The sequence below is a fragment of the Nelumbo lutea genome, chromosome 4 (genome assembly GCF_056320005.1).
Source record: "Nelumbo lutea isolate HS-2025 chromosome 4, American lotus-T2T, whole genome shotgun sequence".
NCBI classification, from domain to species: Eukaryota; Viridiplantae; Streptophyta; class Magnoliopsida; order Proteales; family Nelumbonaceae; genus Nelumbo; species Nelumbo lutea.
In genome coordinates, this window is record NC_142687.1 from 51,041,987 (window position 1) to 51,062,549 (window position 20,563).

At 45.2% G+C, this 20,563-nt stretch overlaps 8 non-coding genes and 35 pseudogenes across 8 annotated transcripts; all 43 read left to right on the top strand.

Annotated features, from left to right (window-relative positions):
- Positions 1-275: 275 nt before the first annotated feature.
- Positions 276-394, top strand: LOC148856244 (5S ribosomal RNA; annotated as a pseudogene).
- Positions 395-753: 359 nt separating this feature from the next.
- On the top strand, positions 754-872 carry LOC148856245 (5S ribosomal RNA; annotated as a pseudogene).
- A 359-nt stretch (positions 873-1,231) lies between these two features.
- On the top strand, positions 1,232-1,350 carry LOC148856246 (5S ribosomal RNA; annotated as a pseudogene).
- Positions 1,351-1,709: 359 nt separating this feature from the next.
- On the top strand, positions 1,710-1,828 carry LOC148856247 (5S ribosomal RNA). The gene has a single exon (XR_016097692.1). It is a non-coding gene; the product is annotated as a 5S ribosomal RNA (ribosomal RNA).
- A 359-nt stretch (positions 1,829-2,187) lies between these two features.
- LOC148856248 (5S ribosomal RNA) lies at positions 2,188-2,306 on the top strand (annotated as a pseudogene).
- A 359-nt stretch (positions 2,307-2,665) lies between these two features.
- LOC148856249 (5S ribosomal RNA) lies at positions 2,666-2,784 on the top strand (annotated as a pseudogene).
- A 359-nt stretch (positions 2,785-3,143) lies between these two features.
- LOC148856250 (5S ribosomal RNA) lies at positions 3,144-3,262 on the top strand (annotated as a pseudogene).
- A 359-nt stretch (positions 3,263-3,621) lies between these two features.
- Positions 3,622-3,740, top strand: LOC148856251 (5S ribosomal RNA; annotated as a pseudogene).
- Positions 3,741-4,099: 359 nt separating this feature from the next.
- On the top strand, positions 4,100-4,218 carry LOC148856252 (5S ribosomal RNA; annotated as a pseudogene).
- Positions 4,219-4,576: 358 nt separating this feature from the next.
- Positions 4,577-4,695, top strand: LOC148856253 (5S ribosomal RNA; annotated as a pseudogene).
- Positions 4,696-5,053: 358 nt separating this feature from the next.
- On the top strand, positions 5,054-5,172 carry LOC148856254 (5S ribosomal RNA). The gene has a single exon (XR_016097693.1). It is a non-coding gene; the product is annotated as a 5S ribosomal RNA (ribosomal RNA).
- Positions 5,173-5,531: 359 nt separating this feature from the next.
- Positions 5,532-5,650, top strand: LOC148856255 (5S ribosomal RNA; annotated as a pseudogene).
- A 358-nt stretch (positions 5,651-6,008) lies between these two features.
- LOC148856256 (5S ribosomal RNA) lies at positions 6,009-6,127 on the top strand (annotated as a pseudogene).
- Positions 6,128-6,486: 359 nt separating this feature from the next.
- Positions 6,487-6,605, top strand: LOC148856257 (5S ribosomal RNA). Its single transcript, XR_016097695.1, has one exon. It is a non-coding gene; the product is annotated as a 5S ribosomal RNA (ribosomal RNA).
- A 359-nt stretch (positions 6,606-6,964) lies between these two features.
- On the top strand, positions 6,965-7,083 carry LOC148856258 (5S ribosomal RNA; annotated as a pseudogene).
- Positions 7,084-7,442: 359 nt separating this feature from the next.
- LOC148856259 (5S ribosomal RNA) lies at positions 7,443-7,561 on the top strand (annotated as a pseudogene).
- A 359-nt stretch (positions 7,562-7,920) lies between these two features.
- LOC148856260 (5S ribosomal RNA) lies at positions 7,921-8,039 on the top strand (annotated as a pseudogene).
- Positions 8,040-8,398: 359 nt separating this feature from the next.
- LOC148856261 (5S ribosomal RNA) lies at positions 8,399-8,517 on the top strand (annotated as a pseudogene).
- Positions 8,518-8,876: 359 nt separating this feature from the next.
- Positions 8,877-8,995, top strand: LOC148856262 (5S ribosomal RNA; annotated as a pseudogene).
- Positions 8,996-9,353: 358 nt separating this feature from the next.
- On the top strand, positions 9,354-9,472 carry LOC148856263 (5S ribosomal RNA; annotated as a pseudogene).
- A 358-nt stretch (positions 9,473-9,830) lies between these two features.
- On the top strand, positions 9,831-9,949 carry LOC148856264 (5S ribosomal RNA). The gene has a single exon (XR_016097696.1). It is a non-coding gene; the product is annotated as a 5S ribosomal RNA (ribosomal RNA).
- Positions 9,950-10,308: 359 nt separating this feature from the next.
- Positions 10,309-10,427, top strand: LOC148856265 (5S ribosomal RNA; annotated as a pseudogene).
- Positions 10,428-10,785: 358 nt separating this feature from the next.
- Positions 10,786-10,904, top strand: LOC148856266 (5S ribosomal RNA; annotated as a pseudogene).
- A 359-nt stretch (positions 10,905-11,263) lies between these two features.
- LOC148856267 (5S ribosomal RNA) lies at positions 11,264-11,382 on the top strand (annotated as a pseudogene).
- A 359-nt stretch (positions 11,383-11,741) lies between these two features.
- LOC148856268 (5S ribosomal RNA) lies at positions 11,742-11,860 on the top strand (annotated as a pseudogene).
- A 359-nt stretch (positions 11,861-12,219) lies between these two features.
- On the top strand, positions 12,220-12,338 carry LOC148856269 (5S ribosomal RNA; annotated as a pseudogene).
- Positions 12,339-12,697: 359 nt separating this feature from the next.
- LOC148856270 (5S ribosomal RNA) lies at positions 12,698-12,816 on the top strand (annotated as a pseudogene).
- Positions 12,817-13,175: 359 nt separating this feature from the next.
- LOC148856271 (5S ribosomal RNA) lies at positions 13,176-13,294 on the top strand (annotated as a pseudogene).
- A 359-nt stretch (positions 13,295-13,653) lies between these two features.
- Positions 13,654-13,772, top strand: LOC148856272 (5S ribosomal RNA; annotated as a pseudogene).
- A 358-nt stretch (positions 13,773-14,130) lies between these two features.
- Positions 14,131-14,249, top strand: LOC148856273 (5S ribosomal RNA; annotated as a pseudogene).
- A 358-nt stretch (positions 14,250-14,607) lies between these two features.
- On the top strand, positions 14,608-14,726 carry LOC148856274 (5S ribosomal RNA). Its single transcript, XR_016097697.1, has one exon. It is a non-coding gene; the product is annotated as a 5S ribosomal RNA (ribosomal RNA).
- A 359-nt stretch (positions 14,727-15,085) lies between these two features.
- On the top strand, positions 15,086-15,204 carry LOC148856275 (5S ribosomal RNA; annotated as a pseudogene).
- Positions 15,205-15,562: 358 nt separating this feature from the next.
- On the top strand, positions 15,563-15,681 carry LOC148856276 (5S ribosomal RNA; annotated as a pseudogene).
- Positions 15,682-16,040: 359 nt separating this feature from the next.
- On the top strand, positions 16,041-16,159 carry LOC148856277 (5S ribosomal RNA). Its single transcript, XR_016097889.1, has one exon. It is a non-coding gene; the product is annotated as a 5S ribosomal RNA (ribosomal RNA).
- Positions 16,160-16,518: 359 nt separating this feature from the next.
- LOC148856278 (5S ribosomal RNA) lies at positions 16,519-16,637 on the top strand (annotated as a pseudogene).
- A 359-nt stretch (positions 16,638-16,996) lies between these two features.
- Positions 16,997-17,115, top strand: LOC148856279 (5S ribosomal RNA; annotated as a pseudogene).
- A 359-nt stretch (positions 17,116-17,474) lies between these two features.
- On the top strand, positions 17,475-17,592 carry LOC148856280 (5S ribosomal RNA; annotated as a pseudogene).
- Positions 17,593-17,951: 359 nt separating this feature from the next.
- Positions 17,952-18,070, top strand: LOC148856281 (5S ribosomal RNA). Its single transcript, XR_016097925.1, has one exon. It is a non-coding gene; the product is annotated as a 5S ribosomal RNA (ribosomal RNA).
- Positions 18,071-18,429: 359 nt separating this feature from the next.
- LOC148856282 (5S ribosomal RNA) lies at positions 18,430-18,548 on the top strand (annotated as a pseudogene).
- A 358-nt stretch (positions 18,549-18,906) lies between these two features.
- Positions 18,907-19,025, top strand: LOC148856283 (5S ribosomal RNA; annotated as a pseudogene).
- A 359-nt stretch (positions 19,026-19,384) lies between these two features.
- LOC148856284 (5S ribosomal RNA) lies at positions 19,385-19,503 on the top strand. Its single transcript, XR_016098193.1, has one exon. It is a non-coding gene; the product is annotated as a 5S ribosomal RNA (ribosomal RNA).
- A 359-nt stretch (positions 19,504-19,862) lies between these two features.
- LOC148856285 (5S ribosomal RNA) lies at positions 19,863-19,981 on the top strand (annotated as a pseudogene).
- A 359-nt stretch (positions 19,982-20,340) lies between these two features.
- LOC148856286 (5S ribosomal RNA) lies at positions 20,341-20,459 on the top strand (annotated as a pseudogene).
- Positions 20,460-20,563: the final 104 nt, after the last annotated feature.

Here is a 20,563-nt window from a genome sequence, read left to right on the forward strand (position 1 = left end):
ATTCTCGGACCATTTGCGGCACGACTGTCATTTCTGAATGGGAACGGTGCAAAACCGGGCTTTTGGCATTCGTCGTGCATTGTGGGCCCCGCAATAGTATTGCATCTATCCGGGGCTGCGACAGATTTGGAAAGGAATAACTCCGCTCACGTGGAAGCTTGTGCACGGTTACCAAGGAAGGAAAGTTGCATACACCATTTTTTCAAATCTGAAAGTATTAATGGAGGGGAGCAAGATAATGAGTGCATAAAGATTTATGCAAGCAAGAAGCAAACGGGTGCGATCATACCAGCTCTAATTCACCGGATCCCATCAGAACTCCGAAGTTAAGCATGCTTGGGCGAGAGTAGTATTAGGATGGCTGACCTCCTAAGAAATCCTTGTGTTGCAACCCAATTTTATTAATATTTTATTTTTGATATACTATTTGCAAATTCCATATGTTGTTTCGGCGAGACAACTGGAAACAACGGTCCGGATACTCGGACCATTTGCGGTACGATCGTCATTACTGAATGGGAACGGTGCAAAACTGGGCTTTTGGCATTCGTCGTGCATTGTGGTCCCCGCGATAGTATTGCATCTATCCGGGGATGCGGCAGATCTGGAAAGGAATAACTCCTCTCGCGTGGGAGCTTGTGCACAGTTACCAAGGGAGGAAAGTTGCATACACCATTTTTTCAAGTCTGAAAGAATTATTGGAGGGGAACAAGATAATGAGAGCATAAAGATTTAAGCGAGCAAGAAGCAGACGGGTGCGATCATACCAGCACTAATGCACCGGATCCCATAAGAACTCCGAAGTTAAGCGTGCATGGAAGAGAGTAGTATTAGGATTGGTGACCTCCTGGGAAGTCCTCGTGTTGCACCCCAATTTTATTAATATTTTATCTTTGATATACTATTTGCAAATTCCAAATGTCGTTTCGGCGAGACAACTGGAAACAACGCGTCGGATACTCGGACCATTTCCGGCACGATCGTCATTACTGAATGGGAACGGTGCAAAACCGGGCTTTTGGCATTCGTCGTGCATTGTGGGCCCCGCGATAGTATTGCATCTATCCGGGGTTGCGGCAGATCTTTAAAGGAATAACGCCGCTCACGTGGGAGCTAGTGCACGGTTACGAAGGGAGGAAAGTTGGATAAACCGTTTTTCCAAGTCTGAAAGAATTAATGGAGGGGAGCAAGATAGTGAGTGCATAAAGATTTAAGCGAGCAAGAAGCAAACGGGTGCGATCATACCAGCACTACTCCACCGGATCCCATCAGAACTCCGAATCTAAGAGTGGTTTGGCGAGAGTAGTATTAGGATGGCTGACCTCCTGGGAAATCCTTGTGTTGCAACCCAATTTTATTAATAAATAATTTTTGATATACTATTTGCAAATTCCTTATGTCGTTTCCGCGAGACAACTGGAAACAACGCGTCGGATACTCGGACCATTTGCGGCACGATCGTCACTACTGAATGGGAACGGTGCAAAACCGGGCTTTTGGCATTCATCGTGCATTGTGGGCCCCGCAATAGTATTACATCTATCCGGGGCTGCGACAGATCTGGAAAGGAATAACTCCGCTCACGTGGAAAATTGTGCACGGTTACGAAGGAAGGAAAGTTGCATACACCGTTTTTTCAAGTCTGAAAGAATTATTGGGGGGGAGCAAGATAGTGAGTGCATAAAGATTTAAGCGAGCAAATAGCAAACGGTTGCGATCATACCAGCACTAATGCACCGGATCCCATCAGAACTCCGAAGTTAATTGAGCTTGGGCGAGAGTAGTATTAGGATGGGTGACCTCCTGGGAAATCATCGTGTTGCAACCCAATTTTATTAATATTTTATTTTTGATCTATTATTTGCAAATTCCATATGTCGTTTCGGCGAGAAAACTGGAAACAACGCGCCGGATTCTCGGACCATTTGCGGCACGACTGTCATTTCTGAATGGGAACGGTGCAAAACCGGGCTTTTGGTATTCGTCGTGCATTGTGGGCCCCGCAATAGTATTGCATCTATCCGGGGCTGCGACAGATTTGGAAAGGAATAACTCCGCTCACGTGGAAGCTTGTGCACGGTTACCAAGGGAGGAAAGTTGCATACACCATTTTTTCAAATCTGAAAGTATTAATGGAGGGGAGCAAGATAATGAGTGCATAAAGATTTATGCAAGCAAGAAGCAAACGGGTGCGATCATACCAGCTCTAATTCACCGGATCCCATCAGAACTCCGAAGTTAAGCATGCTTGGGCGAGAGTAGTATTAGGATGGCTGACCTCCTAAGAAATCCTTGTGTTGCAACCCAATTTTATTAATATTTTATTTTTGATATACTATTTGCAAATTCCATATGTTGTTTCGGCGAGACAACTGGAAACAACGGTCCGGATACTCGGACCATTTGCGGTACGATCGTCATTACTGAATGGGAACGGTGCAAAACTGGGCTTTTGGCATTCGTCGTGCATTGTGGTCCCCGCGATCGTATTGCATCTATCCGGGGATGCGGCAGATCTGGAAAGGAATAACTCCTCTCGCGTGGGAGCTTGTGCACAGTTACCAAGGGAGGAAAGTTGCATACACCATTTTTTCAAGTCTGAAAGAATTATTGGAGGGGAACAAGATAATGAGAGCATAAAGATTTAAGCGAGCAAGAAGCAGACGGGTGCGATCATACCAGCACTAATGCACCGGATCCCATAAGAACTCCGAAGTTAAGCGTGCATGGAAGAGAGTAGTATTAGGATTGGTGACCTCCTGGGAAATCCTCGTGTTGCACCCCAATTTTATTAATATTTTATCTTTGATATACTATTTGCAAATTCCAAATGTCGTTTCGGCGAGACAACTGGAAACAACGCGTCGGATACTCGGACCATTTCCGGCACGATCGTCATTACTGAATGGGAACGGTGCAAAACCGGGCTTTTGGCATTCGTCGTGCATTGTGGGCCCCGCGATAGTATTGCATCTATCCGGGGATGCGGCAGATCTTTAAAGGAATAACGCCGCTCACGTGGGAGCTAGTGCACGGTTACGAAGGGAGGAAAGTTGGATAAACCGTTTTTTCAAGTCTGAAAGAATTAATGGAGGGGAGCAAGATAGTGAGTGCATAAAGATTTAAGCGAGCAAGAAGCAAACGGGTGCGATCATACCAGCACTACTCCACCGGATCCCATCAGAACTCCGAATCTAAGAGTGGTTTGGCGAGAGTAGTATTAGGATGGCTGACCTCCTGGGAAATCATTGTGTTGCAACCCAATTTTATGAATAAATAATTTTTGATATACTATTTGCAAATTCCTTATGTCGTTTCCGCGAGACAACTGGAAACAACGCGTCGGATACTCGGACCATTTGCGGCACGATCGTCACTACTGAATGGGAACGGTGCAAAACCGGGCTTTTCGCATTCATCGTGCATTGTGGGCCCCGCAATAGTATTACATCTATCCGGGGCTGCGACAGATCTGGAAAGGAATAACTCCGCTCACGTGGAAAATTGTGCACGGTTACGAAGGAAGGAAAGTTGCATACACCGTTTTTTCAAGTCTGAAAGAATTATTGGGGGGGAGCAAGATAGTGAGTGCAAAAAGATTTAAGCGAGCAAATAGCAAACGGTTGCGATCATACCAGCACTAATGCAACGGATCCCATCAGAACTCCGAAGTTAATTGAGCTTGGGCGAGAGTAGTATTAGGATGGGTGACCTCCTGGGAAATCATCGTGTTGCAACCCAATTTTATTAATATTTTATTTTTGATCTATTATTTGCAAATTCCATATGTCGTTTCAGCGAGAAAACTGGAAACAACGCGCCGGATTCTCGGACCATTTGCGGCACGACTGTCATTACTGAATGGGAACGGTGCAAAACCGGGCTTTTGGCATTCGTCGTGCATTGTGGGCCCCGCGATAGTATTGCATCTATCCGGGGCTGCGACAGATTTGGAAAGGAATAACTCCGCTCACGTGGAAGCTTGTGCACGGTTACCAAGGGAGGAAAGTTGCATACACCATTTTTTCAAATCCGAAAGTATTAATAGAGGGGAGCAAGATAATGAGTGCATAAAGATTTATTCAAGCAAGAAGCAAACGGGTGCGATCATACCAGCTCTAATTCACCGGATCCCATCAGAACTCCGAAGTTAAGCATGCTTGGGCGAGAGTAGTATTAGGATGGCTGACCTCCTAAGAAATCCTTGTGTTGCAACCCAATTTTATTAATATTTTATTTTTGATATACTATTTGCAAATCCATATGTCGTTTCGACGAGACAACTGGAAACAACGCGTCGGATACTCGGACCATTTCCGGCACGATCGTCATTACTGAATGGGAACGGTGCAAAACCGGGCTTTTGGCATTCGTCGTGCATTGTGGGCCCCGCGATAGTATTGCATCTATCCGGGGTTGCGGCAGATCTTTAAAGGAATAACGCCGCTCACGTGGGAGCTAGTGCACGGTTACGAAGGGAGGAAAGTTGGATAAACCGTTTTTTCAAGTCTGAAAGAATTAATGGAGGGGAGCAAGATAGTGAGTGCATAAAGATTTAAGCGAGCAAGAAGCAAACGGGTGCGATCATACCAGCACTAATCCACCGGATCCCATCAGAACTCCGAATCTAAGAGTGGTTTGGCGAGAGTAGTATTAGGATGGCTGACCTCCTGGGAAATCCTTGTGTTGCAACCCAATTTTATTAATAAATTATTTTTGATATACTATTTGCAAATTCCTTATGTCGTTTTCGCGAGACAACTGGAAACAACCGTCGGATACTCGGACCATTTGCGGCACTATCGTCACTACTGAATGGGAACGGTGCAAAACCGGGCTTTTGGCATTCATCGTGCATTGTGGGCCCCGCAATAGTATTACATCTATCCGGGGATGAGGCAGATCTGGAAAGGAATAGCTCCGCTCACGTGGAAAATTGTGCACGGTTACGAAGGAAGGAAAGTTGCATACACCGTTTTTTCAAGTCTGAAAGAATTATTGGGGGGGAGCAAGATAGTGAGTGCATAAAGATTTAAGCGAGCAAATAGCAAACGGTTGCGATCATACCAGCACTAATGCACCGGATCCCATCAGAACTCCGAAGTTAATTGAGCTTGGGCGAGAGTAGTATTAGGATGGGTGACCTCCTGGGAAATCATCGTGTTGCAACCCAATTTTATTAATATTTTATTTTTGATCTATTATTTGCAAATTCCATATGTCGTTTCGGCGAGAAAACTGGAAACAACGCGCCGGATTCTCGGACCATTTGCGGCACGACTGTCATTTCTGAATGGGAACGGTGCAAAACCGGGCTTTTGGCATTCGTCGTGCATTGTGGGCCCCGCAATAGTATTGCATCTATCCGGGGCTGCGACAGATTTCGAAAGGAATAACTCCGCTCACGTGGAAGCTTGTGCACGGTTACCAAGGGAGGAAAGTTGCATACACCATTTTTTCAAATCTGAAAGTATTAATGGAGGGGAGCAAGATAATGAGTGCATAAAGATTTAATCAAGCAAGAAGCAAACGGGTGCGATCATACCAGCTCTAATTCACCGGATCCCATCAGAACTCCGAAGTTAAGCATGCTTGGGCGAGAGTAGTATTAGGATGGCTGACCTCCTAAGAAATCCTTGTGTTGCAACCCAATTTTATTAATATTTTATTTTTGATATACTATTTGAAAATCCATATGTCGTTTCGACGAGACAACTGGAAACAACGCGTCGGATACACGGACCATTTCCGGCACGATCGTCATTACTGAATGGGAACGGTGCAAAACCGGGCTTTTGGCATTCGTCGTGCATTGTGGGCCCCGCGATAGTATTGCATCTATCCGGGTTTGCGGAAGATCTTTAAAGGAATAACGCCGCTCACGTGGGAGCTATTGCACGGTTACGAAGGGAGGAAAGTTGGATAAACCGTTTTTCCAAGTCTGAAAGAATTAATGGAGGAGAGCAAGATAGTGAGTGCATAAAGATTTAAGCGAGCAAGAAGCAAACGGGTGCGATCATACCAGCACTACTCCACCGGATCCCATCAGAACTCCGAATCTAAGAGTGGTTGGGCGAGAGTAGTATTAGGATGGCTGACCTCCTGGGAAATCCTTGTGTTGCAACCCAATTTTATTAATAAATAATTTTTGATATACTATTTGCAAATTCCTTATGTCGTTTCCGCGAGACAACTGGAAACAACGCGTCGGATACTCGGACCATTTGCGGCACTATCGTCACTACTGAATGGGAACGGTGCAAAACCGGGCTTTTGGCATTCATCGTGCATTGTGGGCCCCGCAATAGTATTACATCTATCCGGGGCTGCGACAGATCTGGAAAGGAATAACTCCGCTCACGTGGAAAATTGTGCACGGTTACGAAGGAAGGAAAGTTGCATACACCGTTTTTTCAAGTCTGAAAGAATTATTGGGGGGGAGCAAGATAGTGAGTGCATAAAGATTTAAGCGAGCAAATAGCAAACGGTTGCGATCATACCAGCACTAATGCACCGGATCCCATCAGAACTCCGAAGTTAATTGAGCTTGGGCGAGAGTAGTATTAGGATGGGTGACCTCCTGGGAAATCATCGTGTTGCAACCCAATTTTATTAATATTTTATTTTTGATCTATTATTTGCAAATTCCATATGTCGTTTCGGCGAGAAAACTGGAAACAACGCGCCGGATTCTCGGACCATTTGCGGCACGACTGTCATTTCTGAATGGGAACGGTGCAAAACCGGGCTTTTGGCATTCGTCGTGCATTGTGGGCCCCGCGATAGTATTGCATCTATCCGGGGCTGCGACAGATTTGGAAAGGAATAACTCCGCTCACGTGGAAGCTTGTGCACGGTTACCAAGGGAGGAAAGTTGCATACACCATTTTTTCAAATCTGAAAGTATTAATGGAGGGGAGCAAGATAATGAGTGCATAAAGATTTATGCAAGCAAGAAGCAAACGGGTGCGATCATACCAGCTCTATTTCACCGGATCCCATCAGAACTCCGAAGTTAAGCATGCTTGGGCGAGAGTAGTATTAGGATGGCTGACCTCCTAAGAAATCCTTGTGTTGCAACCCAATTTTATTAATATTTTATTTTTGATATACTATTTGCAAATTCCATATGTTGTTTCGGCGAGACAACTGGAAACAACGGTCCGGATACTCGGACCATTTGCGGTACGATCGTCATTACTGAATGGGAACGGTGCAAAACTGGGCTTTTGGCATTCGTCGTGCATTGTGGTCCCCGCGATCGTATTGCATCTATCCGGGGATGCGGCAGATCTGGAAAGGAATAACTCCTCTCGCGTGGGAGCTTGTGCACAGTTACCAAGGGAGGAAAGTTGCATACACCATTTTTTCAAGTCTGAAAGAATTATTGGAGGGGAACAAGATAATGAGAGCATAAAGATTTAAGCGAGCAAGAAGCAGACGGGTGCGATCATACCAGCACTAATGCACCGGATCCCATAAGAACTCCGAAGTTAAGCGTGCATGGAAGAGAGTAGTATTAGGATTGGTGACCTCCTGGGAAATCCTCGTGTTGCACCCCAATTTTATTAATATTTTATCTTTGATATACAATTTGCAAATTCCAAATGTCGTTTCGGCGAGACAACTGGAAACAACGCGTCGGATACTCGGACCATTTCCGGCACGATCGTCATTACTGAATGGGAACGGTGCAAAACCGGGCTTTTGGCATTCGTCGTGCATTGTGGTCCCCGCGATAGTATTGTATCTATCCGGGGATGCGGCAGATCTGGAAAGGAATAACGCCGCTCACGTGGGAGCTAGTGCACGGTTACGAAGGGAGGAAAGTTGGATAAACCGTTTTTTCAAGTCTGAAAGAATTAATGGAGGGGAGCAAGATAGTGAGTGCATAAAGATTTAAGCGAGCAAGAAGCAAACGGGTGCGATCATACCAGCACTACTCCACCGGATCCCATCAGAACTCCGAATCTAAGAGTGGTTTGGCGAGAGTAGTATTAGGATGGCTGACCTCCTGGGAAATCATTGTGTTGCAACCCAATATTATGAATAAATTATTTTTGATATACTATTTGCAAATTCCTTATGTCGTTTCCGCGAGACAACTGGAAACAACGCGTCGGATACTCGGACCATTTGCGGCACGATCGTCACTACTGAATGGGAACGGTGCAAAACCGGGCTTTTCGCATTCATCGTGCATTGTGGGCCCCGCAATAGTATTACATCTATCCGGGGCTGCGACAGATCTGGAAAGGAATAACTCCTCTCACGTGGAAAATTGTGCACGGTTACGAAGGAAGGAAAGTTGCATACACCGTTTTTTCAAGTCTGAAAGAATTATTGGGGGGGAGCAATATAGTGAGTGCAAAAAGATTTAAGCGAGCAAATAGCAAACGGTTGCGATCATACCAGCACTAATGCACCGGATCCCATCAGAACTCCGTAGTTAATTGAGCTTGGGCGAGAGTAGTATTAGGATGGGTGACCTCCTGGGAAATCATCGTGTTACAACCCAATTTTATTAATATTTTATTTTTGATATATTATTTGCAAATTCCATATGTCGTTTCGGCGAGAAAACTAGAAACAATGCGCCGGATTCTCGGACCATTTGCGGCACGACTGTCATTACTGAATGGGAACGGTGCAAAACCGGGCTTTTGGCATTCGTCGTGCATTGTGGGCCCCGCGATAGTATTGCATCTATCCAGGGCTGCGACAGATTTGGAAAGGAATAACTCCGCTCACGTGGAAGCTTGTGCACGGTTACCAAGGGAGGAAAGTTGCATACACCATTTTTTCAAATCCGAAAGTATTAATAGAGGGGAGCAAGATAATGAGTGCATAAAGATTTAATCAAGCAAGAAGCAAACGGGTGCAATCATACCAGCTCTAATTCACCGGATCCCATCAGAACTCCGAAGTTAAGCATGCTTGGGCGAGAGTAGTATTAGGATGGCTGACCTCCTCAGAAATCCTTGTGTTGCAACCCAATTTTATTAATATTTTATTTTTGATATACTATTTGCAAATCCATATGTCGTTTCGACGAGACAACTGGAAACAACGCGTCGGATACTCGGACCATTTCCGGCACGATCGTCATTACTGAATGGGAATGGTGCAAAACCGGGCTTTTGGCATTCGTTGTGCATTGTGGGCCCCGCGATAGTATTGCATCTATCCGGGGTTGCGGCAGATCTTTAAAGGAATAACGCCGCTCACGTGGGAGCTAGTGCACGGTTACGAAGGGAGGAAAGTTGGATAAACCGTTTTTTCAAGTCTGAAAGAATTAATGGAGGGGAGCAAGATAGTGAGTGCATAAAGATTTAAGCGAGCAAGAAGCAAACGGGTGCGATCATACCAGCACTAATCCACCGGATCCCATCAGAACTCCGAATCTAAGAGTGGTTGGGCGAGAGTAGTATTAGGATGGCTGACCTCCTGGGAAATCCTTGTGTTGCAACCCAATTTTATTAATAAATTATTTTTGATATACTATTTGCAAATTCCTTATGTCGTTTTCGCGAGACAACTGGAAACAACCGTCGGATACTCGGACCATTTGCGGCACTATCGTCACTACTGAATGGGAACGGTGCAAAACCGGGCTTTTGGCATTCATCGTGCATTGTGGGCCCCGCAATAGTATTACATCTATCCGGGGATGAGGCAGATCTGGAAAGGAATAGCTCCGCTCACGTGGAAAATTGTGCACGGTTACGAAGGAAGGAAAGTTGCATACACCGTTTTTTCAAGTCTGAAAGAATTATTGGGGGGGAGCAAGATAGTGAGTGCATAAAGATTTAAGCGAGCAAATAGCAAACGGTTGCGATCATACCAGCACTAATGCACCGGATCCCATCAGAACTCCGAAGTTAATTGAGCTTGGGCGAGAGTAGTATTAGGATGGGTGACCTCCTGGGAAATCATCGTGTTGCAACCCAATTTTATTAATATTTTATTTTTGATCTATTATTTGCAAATTCCATATGTCGTTTCGGCGAGAAAACTGGAAACAACGCGCCGGATTCTCGGACCATTTGCGGCACGACTGTCATTTCTGAATGGGAACGGTGCAAAACCGGGCTTTTGGCATTCGTCGTGCATTGTGGGCCCCGCAATAGTATTGCATCTATCCGGGGCTGCGACAGATTTCGAAAGGAATAACTCCGCTCACGTGGAAGCTTGTGCACGGTTACCAAGGGAGGAAAGTTGCATACACCATTTTTTCAAATCTGAAAGTATTAATGGAAGGGAGCAAGATAATGAGTGCATAAAGATTTAATCAAGCAAGAAGCAAACGGGTGCGATCATACCAGCTCTAATTCACCGGATCCCATCAGAACTCCGAAGTTAAGCATGCTTGGGCGAGAGTAGTATTAGGATGGCTGACCTCCTAAGAAATCCTTGTGTTGCAACCCAATTTTATTAATATTTTATTTTTGATATACTATTTGAAAATCCATATGTCGTTTCGACGAGACAACTGGAAACAACGCGTCGGATACTCGGACCATTTCCGGCACGATCGTCATTACTGAATGGGAATGGTGCAAAACCGGGCTTTTGGCATTCGTTGTGCATTGTGGGCCCCGCGATAGTATTGCATCTATCCGGGTTTGCGGCAGATCTTTAAAGGAATAACGCCGCTCACGTGGGAGCTAGTGCACGGTTACGAAGGGAGGAAAGTTGGATAAACCATTTTTTCAAGTCTGAAAGAATTAATGGAGGGGAGCAAGATAGTGAGTGCATAAAGATTTAAGCGAGCAAAAAGCAAACGGGTGCGATCATACCAGCACTAATCCACCGGATCCCATCAGAACTCCGAATCTAAGAGTGGTTGGGCGAGAGTAGTATTAGGATGGCTGACCTCCTGGGAAATCCTTGTGTTGCAACCCAATTTTATTAATAAATTATTTTTGATATACTATTTGCAAATTCCTTATGTCGTTTCCGCGAGACAACTGGAAACAACGCGTCGGATACTCGGACCATTTGCGGCACTATCGTCACTACTGAATGGGAACGGTGCAAAACCGGGCTTTTGGCATTCATCGTGCATTGTGGGCCCCGCAATAGTATTACATCTATCCGGGGCTGCGACAGATCTGGAAAGGAATAACTCCGCTCACGTGGAAAATTGTGCACGGTTACGAAGGAAGGAAAGTTGCATACACCGTTTTTTCAAGTCTGAAAGAATTATTGGGGGGGAGCAAGATAGTGAGTGCATAAAGATTTAAGCGAGCAAATAGCAAACGGTTGTGATCATACCAGCACTAATGCACCGGATCCCATCAGAACTCCGAAGTTAATTGAGCTTGGGCGAGAGTAGTATTAGGATGGGTGACCTCCTGGGAAATCATCGTGTTGTAACCCAATTTTATTAATATTTTATTTTTGATCTATTATTTGCAAATTCCATATGTCGTTTCGGCGAGAAAACTGGAAACAACGCGCCGGATTCTCGGACCATTTGCGGCACGACTGTCATTTCTGAATGGGAACGGTGCAAAACCGGGCTTTTGGCATTCGTCGTGCATTGTGGGCCCCGCGATAGTATTGCATCTATCCGGGGCTGCGACAGATTTGGAAAGGAATAACTCCGCTCACGTGGAAGCTTGTGCACGGTTACCAAGGGAGGAAAGTTGCATACACCATTTTTTCAAATCTGAAAGTATTAATGGAGGGGAGCAAGATAATGAGTGCATAAAGATTTATGCAAGCAAGAAGCAAACGGGTGCGATCATACCAGCTCTATTTCACCGGATCCCATCAGAACTCCGAAGTTAAGCATGCTTGGGCGAGAGTAGTATTAGGATGGCTGACCTCCTAAGAAATCCTTGTGTTGCAACCCAATTTTATTAATATTTTATTTTTGATATACTATTTGCAAATTCCATATGTTGTTTCGGCGAGACAACTGGAAACAACGGTCCGGATACTCGGACCATTTGCGGTACGATCGTCATTACTGAATGGGAACGGTGCAAAACTGGGCTTTTGGCATTCGTCGTGCATTGTGGTCCCCGCGATCGTATTGCATCTATCCGGGAATGCGGCAGATCTGGAAAGGAATAACTCCTCTCGCGTGGGAGCTTGTGCACAGTTACCAAGGGAGGAAAGTTGCATACACCATTTTTTCAAGTCTGAAAGAATTATTGGAGGGGAACAAGATAATGAGAGCATAAAGATTTAAGCGAGCAAGAAGCAGACGGGTGCGATCATACCAGCACTAATGCACCGGATCCCATAAGAACTCCGAAGTTAAGCATGCATGGAAGAGAGTAGTATTAGGATTGGTGACCTCCTGGGAAATCCTCGTGTTGCACCCCAATTTTATTAATATTTTATCTTTGATATACTATTTGCAAATTCCAAATGTCGTTTCGGCGAGACAACTGGAAACAACGCGTCGGATACTCGGACCATTTCCGGCACGATCGTCATTACTGAATGGGAACGGTGCAAAACCGGGCTTTTGGCATTCGTCGTGCATTGTGGTCCCCGCGATAGTATTGTATCTATCCGCGGATGCGGCAGATCTGGAAAGGAATAACGCCGCTCACGTGGGAGCTAGTGCACGGTTACGAAGGGAGGAAAGTTGGATAAACCGTTTTTTCAAGTCTGAAAGAATTAATGGAGGGGAGCAAGATAGTGAGTGCATAAAGATTTAAGCGAGCATGAAGCAAACGGGTGCGATCATACCAGCACTACTCCACCGGATCCCATCAGAACTCCGAATCTAAGAGTGGTTTGGCGAGAGTAGTATTAGGATGGCTGACCTCCTGGGAAATCATTGTGTTGCAACCCAATATTATGAATAAATTATTTTTGATATACTATTTGCAAATTCCTTATGTCGTTTCCGCGAGACAACTGGAAACAACGCGTCGGATACTCGGACCATTTGCGGCACGATCGTCACTACTGAATGGGAACGGTGCAAAACCGGGCTTTTCGCATTCATCGTGCATTGTGGGCCCCGCAATAGTATTACATCTATCCGGGGCTGCGACAGATCTGGAAAGGAATAACTCCGCTCACATGGAAAATTGTGCACGGTTACGAAGGAAGGAAAGTTGCATACACCGTTTTTTCAAGTCTGAAAGAATTATTGGGGGGGAGCAATATAGTGAGTGCAAAAAGATTTAAGCGAGCAAATAGCAAACGGTTGCGATCATACCAGCACTAATGCACCGGATCCCATCAGAACTCCGTAGTTAATTGAGCTTGGGCGAGAGTAGTATTAGGATGGGTGACCTCCTGGGAAATCATCGTGTTACAACCCAATTTTATTAATATTTTATTTTTGATATATTATTTGCAAATTCCATATGTCGTTTCGGCGAGAAAACTAGAAACAATGCGCCGGATTCTCGGACCATTTGCGGCACGACTGTCATTACTGAATGGGAACGGTGCAAAACCGGGCTTTTGGCATTCGTCGTGCATTGTGGGCCCCGCGATAGTATTGCATCTATCCGGGGCTGCGACAGATTTGGAAAGGAATAACTCCGCTCACGTGGAAGCTTGTGCACGGTTACCAAGGGAGGAAAGTTGCATACACCATTTTTTCAAATCCGAAAGTATTAATAGAGGGGAGCAAGATAATGAGTGCATAAAGATTTAATCAAGCAAGAAGCAAACGGGTGCGATCATACCAGCTCTAATTCACCGGATCCCATCAGAACTCCGAAGTTAAGCATGCTTGGGCGAGAGTAGTATTAGGATGGCTGACCTCCTAAGAAATCCTTGTGTTGCAACCCAATTTTATTAATATTTTATTTTTGATATACTATTTGCAAATCCATATGTCGTTTCGACTAGACAACTGGAAACAACGCGTCGGATACTCGGACCATTTCCGGCACGATCGTCATTACTGAATGGGAATGGTGCAAAACCGGGCTTTTGGCATTCGTTGTGCATTGTGGGCCCCGCGATAGTATTGCATCTATCCGGGGTTGCGGCAGATCTTTAAAGGAATAACGCCGCTCACGTGGGAGCTAGTGCACGGTTACGAAGGGAGGAAAGTTGGATAAACCGTTTTTTCAAGTCTGAAAGAATTAATGGAGGGGAGCAAGATAGTGAGTGCATAAAGATTTAAGCGAGCAAGAAGCAAACGGGTGCGATCATACCAGCACTAATCCACCGGATCCCATCAGAACTCCGAATCTAAGAGTGGTTGGGCGAGAGTAGTATTAGGATGGCTGACCTCCTGGGAAATCCTTGTGTTGCAACCCAATTTTATTAATAAATTATTTTTGATATACTATTTGCAAATTCCTTATGTCGTTTTCGCGAGACAACTGGAAACAACCGTCGGATACTCGGACCATTTCCGGCACTATCGTCACTACTGAATGGGAACGGTGCAAAACCGGGCTTTTGGCATTCATCGTGCATTGTGGGCCCCGCAATAGTATTACATCTATCCGGGGATGAGGCAGATCTGGAAAGGAATAGCTCCGCTCACGTGGAAAATTGTGCACGGTTACGAAGGAAGGAAAGTTGCATACACCGTTTTTTCAAGTCTAAAAGAATTATTGGGGGGGAGCAAGATAGTGAGTGCATAAAGATTTAAGCGAGCAAATAGCAAACGGTTGCGATCATACCAGCACTAATGCACCGGATCCCATCAGAACTCCGAAGTTAATTGAGCTTGGGCGAGAGTAGTATTAGGATGGGTGACCTCCTGGGAAATCATCGTGTTGCAACCCAATTTTATTAATATTTTATTTTTGATCTATTATTTGCAAATTCCATATGTCGTTTCGGCGAGAAAACTGGAAACAACGCGCCGGATTCTCGGACCATTTGCGGCACGACTGTCATTTCTGAATGGGAACGGTGCAAAACCGGGCTTTTGGCATTCGTCGTGCATTGTGGGCCCCGCAATAGTATTGCATCTATCCGGGGCTGCGACAGATTTAGAAAGGAATAACTCCGCTCACGTGGAAGCTTGTGCACGGTTACCAAGGGAGGAAAGTTGCATACACCATTTTTTCAAATCTGAAAGTATTAATGGAGGGGAGCAAGATAATGAGTGCATAAAGATTTAATCAAGCAAGAAGCAAACGAGTGCGATCATACCAGCTCTAATTCACCGGATCCCATCAGAACTCCGAAGTTAAGCATGCTTGTGCGAGAGTAGTATTAGGATGGCTGACCTCCTAAGAAATCCTTGTGTTGCAACCCAATTTTATTAATATTTTATTTTTGATATACTATTTGCAAATCCATATGTCGTTTCGACGAGACAACTGGAAACAACGCGTCGGATACTCGGACCATTTCCGGCACGATCGTCATTACTGAATGGGAATGGTGCAAAACCGGGCTTTTGGCATTCGTTGTGCATTGTGGGCCCCGCGATAGTATTGCATCTATCCGGGTTTGCGGCAGATCTTTAAAGGAATAACGCCGCTCACGTGGGAGCTAGTGCACGGTTACGAAGGGAGGAAAGTTGGATAAACCATTTTTTCAAGTCTGAAAGAATTAATGGAGGGGAGCAAGATAGTGAGTGCATAAAGATTTAAGCGAGCAAGAAGCAAACGGGTGCGATCATACCAGCACTAATCCACCGGATCCCATCAGAACTCCGAATCTAAGAGTGGTTGGGCGAGAGTAGTATTAGGATGGCTGACCTCCTGGGAAATCCTTGTGTTGCAACCCAATTTTATTAATAAATTATTTTTGATATACTATTTGCAAATTCCTTATGTCGTTTCCGCGAGACAACTGGAAACAACGCGTCGGATACTCGGACCATTTGCGGCACTATCGTCACTACTGAATGGGAACGGTGCAAAACCGGGCTTTTGGCATTCATCGTGCATTGTGGGCCCCGCAATAGTATTACATCTATCCGGGGCTGCGACAGATCTGGAAAGGAATAACTCCGCTCACGTGGAAAATTGTGCACGGTTACGAAGGAAGGAAAGTTGCATACACCGTTTTTTCAAGTCTGAAAGAATTATTGGGGGGGAGCAAGATAGTGAGTGCATAAAGATTTAAGCGAGCAAATAGCAAACGGTTGTGATCATACCAGCACTAATGCACCGGATCCCATCAGAACTCCGAAGTTAATTGAGCTTGGGCGAGAGTAGTATTAGGATGGGTGACCTCCTGGGAAATCATCGTGTTGCAACCCAATTTTATTAATATTTTATTTTTGATCTATTATTTGCAAATTCCATATGTCGTTTCGGCGAGAAAACTGGAAACAACGCGCCGGATTCTCGGACCATTTGCGGCACGACTGTCATTTCTGAATGGGAACGGTGCAAAACCGGGCTTTTGGCATTCGTCGTGCATTGTGGGCCCCGCGATAGTATTGCATCTATCCGGGGCTGCGACAGATTTGGAAAGGAATAACTCCGCTCACGTGGAAGCTTGTGCACGGTTACCAAGGGAGGAAAGTTGCATACACCATTTTTTCAAATCTGAAAGTATTAATGGAGGGGAGCAAGATAATGAGTGCATAAAGATTTATGCAAGCAAGAAGCAAACGGGTGCGATCATACCAGCTCTAATTCACCGGATCCCATCAGAACTCCGAAGTTAAGCATGCTTGGGCGAGAGTAGTATTAGGATGGCTGACCTCCTAAGAAATCCTTGTGTTGCAACCCAATTTTATTAATATTTTATTTTTGATATACTATTTGCAAATCCCATATGTTGTTTCGGCGAGACAACTGGAAACAACGGTCTGGATACTCGGACCATTTGCGGTACGATCGTCATTACTGAATGGGAACGGTGCAAAACTGGGCTTTTGGCATTCGTCGTGCATTGTGGTCCCCGCGATAGTATTGCATCTATCCGGGGATGCGGCAGATCTGGAAAGGAATAACTCCTCTCGCGTGGGAGCTTGTGCACAGTTACCAAGGGAGGAAAGTTGCATACACCATTTTTTCAAGTCTGAAAGAATTATTGGAGGGGAACAAGATAATGAGAGCATAAAGATTTAAGCGAGCAAGAAGCAGACGGGTGCGATCATACCAGCACTAATGCACCGGATCCCATAAGAACTCCGAAGTTAAGCGTGCATGGAAGAGAGTAGTATTAGGATTGGTGACCTCCTGGGAAGTCCTCGTGTTGCACCCCAATTTTATTAATATTTTATCTTTGATATACTATTAGCAAATTCCAAATGTCGTTTCGGCGAGACAACTGGAAACAACGCGTCGGATACTCGGACCATTTCCGGCACGATCGTCATTACTGAATGGGAACGGTGCAAAACCGGGCTTTTGGCATTCGTTATGCATTGTGGGCCCCGCGATAGAATTGCATCTATCCGGGGTTGCGGCAGATCTTTAAAGGAATAACGCCGCTCACGTGGGAGGTAGTGCACGGTTACGAAGGGAGGAAAGTTGGATAAACCGTTTTTTCAAGACTGAAAGAATTAATGGAGGGGAGCAAGATAGTGAGTGCATAAAGATTTAAGCGAGCAAGAAGCAAACGGGTGCGATCATACCAGCACTCTCCACCGGATCCCATCAGAACTCCGAATCTAAGAGTGGTTTGGCGAGAGTAGTATTAGGATGGCTGACCTCCTGGGAAATCCTTGTGTTGCAACCCAATTTTATTAATAAATTATTTTTGATATACTATTTGCAAATTCCTTATGTCGTTTCCGCTAGACAACTGGAAACAACGCGTCGGATACTCGGACCATTTGCGGCACTATCGTCACTACTGAATGGGAACGGTGCAAAACCGGGCTTTTGGCATTCATCGTGCATTGTGGGCCCTGCAATAGTATTACATCTATCCGGGGCTGCGACAGATCTGGAAAGGAATAACTCCGCTCACGTGGAAAATTGTGCACGGTTACGAAGGAAGGAAAGTTGCATACACCGTTTTTTCAAGTCTGAAAGAATTATTGGGGGGGAGCAAGATAGTGAGTGCAAAAAGATTTAAGCGAGCAAATAGCAAACGGTTGCGATCATACCAGCACTAATGCACCGGATCCCATCAGAACTCCGTAGTTAATTGAGCTTGGGCGAGAGTAGTATTAGGATGGGTGACCTCCTGGGAAATCATCGTGTTGCAACCCAATTTTATTAATATTTTATTTTTGATATATTATTTGCAACTTCCATATGTCGTTTCGGCGAGAAAACTGGAAACAACGCGCCGGATTCTCGGACCATTTGCGGCACGACTGTCATTACTGAATGGGAACGGTGCAAAACCGGGCTTTTGGCATTCGTCGTGCATTGTGGGCCCCACGATAGTATTGCATCTATCCGGGGCTGCGACAGATTTGGAAAGGAATAACTCCGCTCACGTGGAAGCTTGTGCACGGTTACCAAGGGAGGAAAGTTGCATACACCATTTTTTCAAATCCGAAAGTATTAATAGAGGGGAGCAAGATAATGAGTGCATAAAGATTTAAGCAAGCAAGAAGCAAACGGGTGCGATCATACCAGCTCTAATTCACCGGATCCCATCAGAACTCCGATGTTAAGCATGCTTGGGCGAGAGTAGTATTAGGATGGCTGACCTCCTCAGAAATCCTTGTGTTGCAACCCAATTTTATTAATATTTTATTTTTGATATACTATTTGCAAATCCATATGTCGTTTCGACGAGACAACTGGAAACAACGCGTCGGATACTCGGACCATTTCCGGCACGATCGTCATTACTGAATGGGAACGGTGCAAAACCGGGCTTTTGGCATTCGTTGTGCATTGTGGGCCCCGCGATAGTAATGCATCTATCCGGGGTTGCGGCAGATCTTTAAAGGAATAACGCCGCTCACGTGGGAGCTAGTGCACGGTTACGAAGGGAGGAAAGTTGGATAAACCGTTTTTTCAAGTCTGAAAGAATTAATGGCGGGGAGCAAGATAGTGAGTGCATAAAGATTTAAGCGAGCAAGAAGCAAACGGGTGCGATCATACCAGCACTAATCCACCGGATCCCATCAGAACTCCGAATCTAAGAGTGGTTGGGCGAGAGTAGTATTAGGATGGCTGACCTCCTGGGAAATCCATGTGTTGCAACCCAATTTTATTAATAAATTATTTTTGATATACTATTTGCAAATTCCTTATGTCGTTTCCGCGAGACAACTGGAAACAACGCGTCGGATACTCGGACCATTTGCGGCACTATCGTCACTACTGAATGGGAACGGTGCAAAACCGGGCTTTTGGCATTCATCGTGCATTGTGGGCCCCGCAATAGTATTACATCTATCCGGGGCTGCGACAGATCTGGAAAGGAATAACTCCGCTCACGTGGAAAATTGTGCACGGTTACGAAGGAAGGAAAGTTGCATACACCATTTTTTCAAGTCTAAAAGAATTATTGGGGGGGAGCAAGATAGTGAGTGCATAAAGATTTAAGCGAGCAAATAGCAAACGGTTGCAATCATACCAGCACTAATGCACCGGATCCCATCAGAACTCCGTAGTTAATTGAGCTTGGGCGAGAGTAGTATTAGGATGGGTGACCTCCTGGGAAATCATCGTGTTGCAACCAAATTTTATTAATATTTTATTTTTGATATATTAATTGCAAATTCCATATGTCGTTTCGGCGAGAAAACTGGAAACAACGCGCCGGATTCTCGGACCATTTGCGGCACGACTGTCATTACTGAATGGGAACGGTGCAAAACCGGGCTTTTGGCATTCGTCGTGCATTGTGGTCCCCGCGATAGTATTGCATCTATCCGGGGATGCGGCAGATCTGGAAAGGAATAACTCCTCTCACGTGGGAGCTTGTGCACAGTTACCAAGGGAGGAAAGATGCATACACCATTTTTTCAAGTCTGAAAGAATTATTGGAGGGGAACAAGATAATGAGAGCATAATGATTTAAGCGAGCAAGAAGCAGACGGGTGCGATCATACTAGCACTAATGCACCGGATCCCATGAGAACTCCGAAGTTAAGCGTGCATGGGCGAGAGTAGTATTAGGATTGGTAACCTCTTGGGAAGTCCTCGTGTTGGACCCCAATTTTATTAATATTTTATCTTTGATATACTATTTGCAAATTCCAAATGTCGTTTCGGCGAGACAACAGGAAACAACGTGTCGGATACTCGGACCATTTCCGGCACGATCGTCATTACTGAATGGGAACGGTGCAAAACCGGGCTTTTGGCATTCGTTGTGCATTGTGGGCCCCGCGATAGTATTGCATCTATCCGGGGTTGCGGCAGATCTATAAAAGAATAACGCCGCTCACGTGGGAGCTAGTGCACGGTTACGAAGGGAGGAAAGTTGGATAAACCGTTTTTTCAAGTCTGAAAGAATTAATGGAGGGGAGAAAGATAGTGAGTGCATAAAGATTTAAGCGAGCAAGAAGCAAACGGGTGCGATAATACCAGCACTAATCCACCGGATCCCATCAGAACTACGAATCTAAGAGTGGTTGGGCGAGAGTAGTATTAGGATGGCTGACCTCCTGGGAAATCCTTGTGTTGCAACCCAATTTTATTAATAATTTATTTTTGATATACTATTTGCAAATTCCATATGTCGTTTCCGCGAGACAACTGGAAACAACGCGCCGGTTTCTCGGACCATTTGCGGC